Genomic DNA, 6003 nt, shown 5'->3' with positions numbered 1-6003 from the left:
ACATTCGGGATGTTACAGACCTACCCCACTTAGGTGGAATCTCGTCCTCGAGATTCGGGTGGTTCCTGAAAAAGGTGGGGAAACTCGGCTCTCAGCGCTTCCTCTCTCTCCCATGTCGCTTCCGCTTCTGAGTGCCTGCTCCACTGGACTCGGCAAAGCTTGACGGTGGACGTCCTGGTCTTACGAGTCACAGTGTCCAAAATCTTAACGGGCACCTCTTGATACCTCAAGTCATCTTGCAGATCGATGGTGTCCCGTACCACTTGTTCTTCTGGCACTCTTAAACATTTTCTCAGCTATGACACATGCAAGAAATTGTGCACATCTGACATCTCCTCCGGCAGCTGGATCTTATAAGCTACGGCTCCCACTTTCTTCAAGATCGGAAAAGAACCGATAAATCTTGGGGCCAGCTTTCCACGCACTTGGAATCTGCGCGTGCCACGGATTGGAGAGACTTTAAGATACACATGATCTCCAACCTCAAAGTTGAGCTCACGCCTTCTCTTATCCGCATAGCTTTTCTGGCGTGACTGAGATGCCTTCAAATTTGCTCTTATCTCGGCCACTTTGTCTTCTGCTGCTTCAATAAAATCCGATCGTTCCACGATGCGATCCCCAACTTTAGACCACATCAGTGGGGTCCGACACTTCCTTCCATAGAGAGCTTCGAACGGTGACATCTTGATGCTGGTCTGGTAACTATTGTTGTAGGAAAACTCGGCATATGGCAGACTATCTTCCCAGTCCTTGCCATAAGTGAGGACACATGCTCTCAGCATATCCTCTAAGATCTGGTTAATCCTCTCAGTTTGGCCATCTGTTTGAGGATGATAAGCCGAACTGAAATCCAGCTTAGTGCCGAGTGCCTCATGCAAACTCCTCCAGAACCTCGAGGTGAACTGGGTCCCTTGATCTGAGACTATCCGCTTGGGTACGCCATGCAGCTTTACTATACGGTCGATGTACAGCTTAGCTAGCTTGTCACCGCCGTAAGTGGTGCGCATAGGTATAAAGTGGGCAACCTTTGTGAGACAGTCGACCACTACCCAGACGGAATCATTACCACTCTTGGTTCTGGGTAGACCAGTAATGAAGTCCATACCAACTTCATCCCATTTCCAAACTGGAATTGGCAAAGGCTGGAGCAGTCCACTGGGCTTCTGATGCTCAGCCTTGATTCGCCGACATACATCACAGTATGCTATGAACCTAGCTATGTCACCTTTCATTCCATTCCACCAGTACTTTTCCTTGAGGTCCAAGTACATTTTGGTGGCACCAGGGTGAATAGAGTAAGCTGAGTTGTGTGCCTCATCCAAAATGGTTTGACGGTAATGACCTTACTTAGGCACACACAACCGCTTTTTGAACCAAAGAGCTCCGTCCTTATCCACCTTGAAATCTGGGGCCTTGTTTTCTCCTATTTGGGCCTTGATCTCCATCAACTTCTCATCATCCTTCTGAGCCTTTTTGATCTGATCATCCAAAACTGGTCGAACACTAAGGTTGTAACCATAGGAATGGGGTACAATACTTACGTTCAACTTTTGCATTTCCTCACATAACCGAGACTCCTGGGTAACCAAGTGGTGGCAATAAGCTTTTCTGCTTAAGGCATCTGCCACTACATTTGCTTTACCCAGATGATAATGGATCTCCATATCATAATCCTTAATTAACTCCAACCATCTCCTTTGCCTGAGATTAAGGTCCGGTTGGGTGAAGATATACTTAAGGTTCTTTGATCCGTATAGATCTCACACTTATTTCCAATCAGATAATGCCTCCAAATTTTCAGAGCATGCACTACCGCTGCTAGCTCCAAGTCATGAGTCGGGTAGTTCTGCTCATGGGGCCTTAACTGACGGGAGGCATAGGCTACAACTCTTCCTTCTTGCATAAGCACACAGCCTAAGCCTTGTCTGGAAGCATCGCAGAAAATGACGAAGTCCTTGTGAATGTCAGGCAAGACCAACACCGGAGCGGTAGTTAGCCTTTCCTTTAATTCATGAAAACTTCGCTCACAAGCTTCTGTCCAGACAAACTTCTTGTCCTTCTTGAGCAACTCCGTCATTGGCCTGGCTATCTTAGAAAATCCTTCAATGAATCTTCGATAATAACCAGCTAATCCAAAAAAACTTCGGATTTCTGAGACGGAGGTTGGCTGCTTCCACTCTGACACTGCAGCTACTTTCTCTGGGTCTACTGCTACTCCTTCAGCAGTCAGGACATGCCCAAGGAAGCTTACCTTCTGTAGCCAAAATTCACATTTACTGAACTTGGCATACAGTTGGTGGCTCCTAAGCTTGCCCAAAACTACTCTGAGGTGCTGCTCGTGCTCTTCGGCACTTCAAGAGTAGACTAGTATGTCATCGATAAAGACAACGACAAACCGGTCTAACTCCTTCATGAACACCTTATTCATGAGGTTCATGAAGTAAGCAGGGGCATTGGTTAAACCAAACGGCATTACCGTGAACTCGTATTGACCATAACGAGTCACAAACGCCGTCTTAGGCACATCTTCCGGCCTAATCTTTAGCTGGTAGTATCCTGACCTTAGGTCTATCTTGGAGAAGAACTTGGCTCCTTTCAACTGATCAAACAAGTCATCTATCCGAGGCAACGGGTACTTGTTCTTGATGGTGACTTCATTAAGGGCTCTATAATCCATACATAACCTCATGCTTCCATCCTTCTTCTTAACAAAAGGACAGGTGCTCCCCACGGTGATGGGCTAGGTCTTATATAACCTTTCTGCAGGAGCTCATCTAATTGCTTTTTCAACTCGACTAGCTCTGGGGCTGCCATCCTATAGGGTCTCTTGGCAATAGGGGCTGTACCAGGGGCTAGGTCTATGGTAAATTCTACTTCACGCTCTGGAGGCATACCCGGTAATTCTTCAGGGAACACATCCATATACTCTGCTACTACCGGTACCTCCTTTGGGGTTTCAGCCTTTAGGTGGTGCAGCATGGGGCCTGGTCTACTGACCTTAACATGGCAAGTGACCGTTTCTCCATGATGATTGGTCACGGTCACTGTCCTTTCTGCACAGGCTATGCTTCCTCGGTGTTTGATTAGCCAATCCATCCCAAGGATAACATCTATCCCTTGGGAGTTGAGTACCACTAGGTTGGCTAAAAATACTACCCCACTTAGGTTAATAGGGATGCCATTAACTCCTAAGTGGCAAGGTATGTGGCCTTCCGGAGACTGAGTTATTAATGGCCTCTTAAGGGCTACCGTATCAACATCATTAGCGTCCACAAAACTTGACGAGATAAAGGAATGGGATGCACCAGAGTCGAAAAGCACAGTTGCAAGGACTGATTGGACTAGGAACTCACCGAGTATCACTCCAGGGGCATCCTCAGCTTCCTCGGCGTAGACATGGTTCACTTTGGCCTTTCCATAAGACTGCTGAGTCTTTGCTGGTGCTCCACAGCTGGCTCCAGATGTCTGCTTTGGTCCATTCACTGAGTTGGAGAAGACGGACGGTGCTGGCTTGTTTTTGTAGGGACAGTTGGCAATAAAGTGCCCTGTCTCTCGGCAGTTAAAGCAAGCCTTTGGGTTGGTCAGCTGGCTAACACCGGTTGATTGAGTGTGGTTAATGCCTTGAGTCTTAGCAGGTGCAGACTGAGATGGCTGCCTGAAAGATGCAGTAGGCACCTTGTAAGACACCACACTATGACTCTTTGGTCCAGAATAAGCTGGGTGCTGAGTTTTCTGGGCTTTCTCCTGGTAAAACACCTTCTTGCCTTCAAACCTTCTCTTTTTGTCCTTGATTTCCTCCTTCTTGTGCTTTGCGGTGGTGATGGCCTTGTTAACCAAGGTGTTGAAATCCGGATAAACAGAAACTCCAAGCAGGGTCCTTATCTCCGGATCCAACCCACAAAGGAAAGCATCTTGCTTCTGCTCATCTGTCTTCAACACCTCTATGGCATAACAGGACAGCTCTGTGAACTTGTGCAGATATTCCGTCACCGACAAGTTCCCTTGCTATAGGCTCATGAACTCCTCCAACTTGAGCTTCATCACACTCTTAGGGATGTGATGCTCCTTAAACAGCTTAACAAATCTGTCCCAAAGCATGGTGTTGGCATCTTCATTCATCTCCCTGTAACTCTGCCACCATGCCAAAGCTGGTCCTCTCAGTTGCTGGACAGCCAGCAACACCTTATCCCTGTCATCAGCATGGACCACTTCCAGCTTCATCTCAATTTCCCTGATCCAATCATCCGCTTCAATCGGGTTGTCGGATCCACCGAACTTTGGCGGGTTCAGCCGGTTAAAATCTGCAATCCGGTTGTTGTTCTGGGGAACGTTTGGCCGGAGGTTAAGGTTGCCATTATTGCCTTGAGCGGCCAGGGCATTCGTCAGTAACTCAAGAAGTCAAGTCTGACGATCCAGAATGGCCATCAGATCAGGGGTGCTAGGGGTGGTGGCGGTGGTAGCTCAGGATTATTCTCTCCCACATCATCCTGGTTGCCAACCGCCGCGGCTCTCGCTCTCTCAGCTTGGTTGACCTCATCCTCGTCCCTAAGAGCTTGGTCCCTCCGGACTTGGCTCGATCGGCGGGACATCTGCGGTCAAGCACAAGCAGGTTTAATATTATTACCTTTATTATTATATAGCACACACACAAAGCATCACAAACAAGCACCAAGCAACACAAGCATTCATTCAAACAAGCAAAACACAAGATACAACGAGCGTAACGCTCCCGCTAAGTACTATGGGTCGACAGGCACATCAGCCTGGCTATCCTCTCCTAACGCTTGCTTCGTCGGGTCTTCTCCCTCGTCGGCTTTGTCTTCTCGGGGAGACGTTGGAGGGGTTGGTGGAACAGGTTCGCAAATCCTCCTTCTAGGACTTGCAAGATGGTACATCGGTACTCCCTCCAGGATTGGAGATTCATCACCATTCCCGGTGCGATTCTTCCTCTTGGCACGGTCTACAAGGTAGACACCCCTAAGGAGCTGACTGTGGCGGTCGGCTTCCTCCCTAATGTCTTCTTCTGCCAAGACATCTCTACTTTCCGTGTTGGCGGCTTGGGCTTCGGCTTTAGCAAGCACCACCCACGCTTTTCGCCAACGGGTTTCAGCCTCTTCAGCACGCTTGATGAGACTCCTCACGCGTTGGCCCAGCTGATCGCAAAGATCATCCAGGGCTAATAAATAGCCTGACATGGCCACAACGGTGGAATTATCTTCGCGCTCTCCAGGGCTCTCCAGGGCCCGAATCCTCGCCACCCAGGCGGGGCGATTGCGATCCAAAGGCAGGAAGTACTTCATGGGCATGGGGACCAAGTGCCATTCATACATCTGGCACAAGTACCTCAGAGCTTTGCGAGCTACCTGTCAGACCCGGGGCCACCGGGCTGGGCACATAACGTAGTTTAAAGAGGTCTAAGAGATTAAGTCCGTCTTATCTCTTATTCATCTTGTTTATCTCTTATTCATTCCGTTTAAATAAGAGATAAGACTAACCGATACAGGGGGAATCTACTCGAGATATGTTCTGATACGATTCCTTAGCTGGTATTGGTTAGTATCTTTGTAACCCTGGCCTCTCGGATATATAAGGGAGGTCAGGGACCCCCCTCAAAACAGAAGATCATTAGGTCATTCTACACCAAAGAGAATACAAACCACCATACAGGACGTAGGGTGTTACGCTCCGTGCGGCCCGAACCTGTCTAAAGTCTTGTGTTCTTTGCACCTTCGTGTTCCTGATCTCGGCGTTCCCTCACCCAAAACTTACCACCTTGGGTATATCCCTCGGTGGGCAGCCGGTTAAACACCGACAGCTGGCGCGCCAGATAGGGGAGCGCGTCAAAGATCCACCGGCGAACTCGATGGCATCTTTCTAGCTCACCAGGTGGTGGATTGCTACCTTCACGCATGTGCATCGATGGATCGATTCATCGAGTTCGAGATCGGATCCTTCAGCGAACGGCTACATCGATCTCGACTACTCGGCTCGACTTCACCTTGC

Source organism: Panicum hallii, chromosome 3, assembly GCF_002211085.1.
Source record: "Panicum hallii strain FIL2 chromosome 3, PHallii_v3.1, whole genome shotgun sequence".
Classification (NCBI taxonomy): Eukaryota; Viridiplantae; Streptophyta; class Magnoliopsida; order Poales; family Poaceae; genus Panicum; species Panicum hallii.
The sequence above is the reverse complement of the archived record's forward strand: the minus strand, read 5'-3'. Positions refer to the sequence as shown.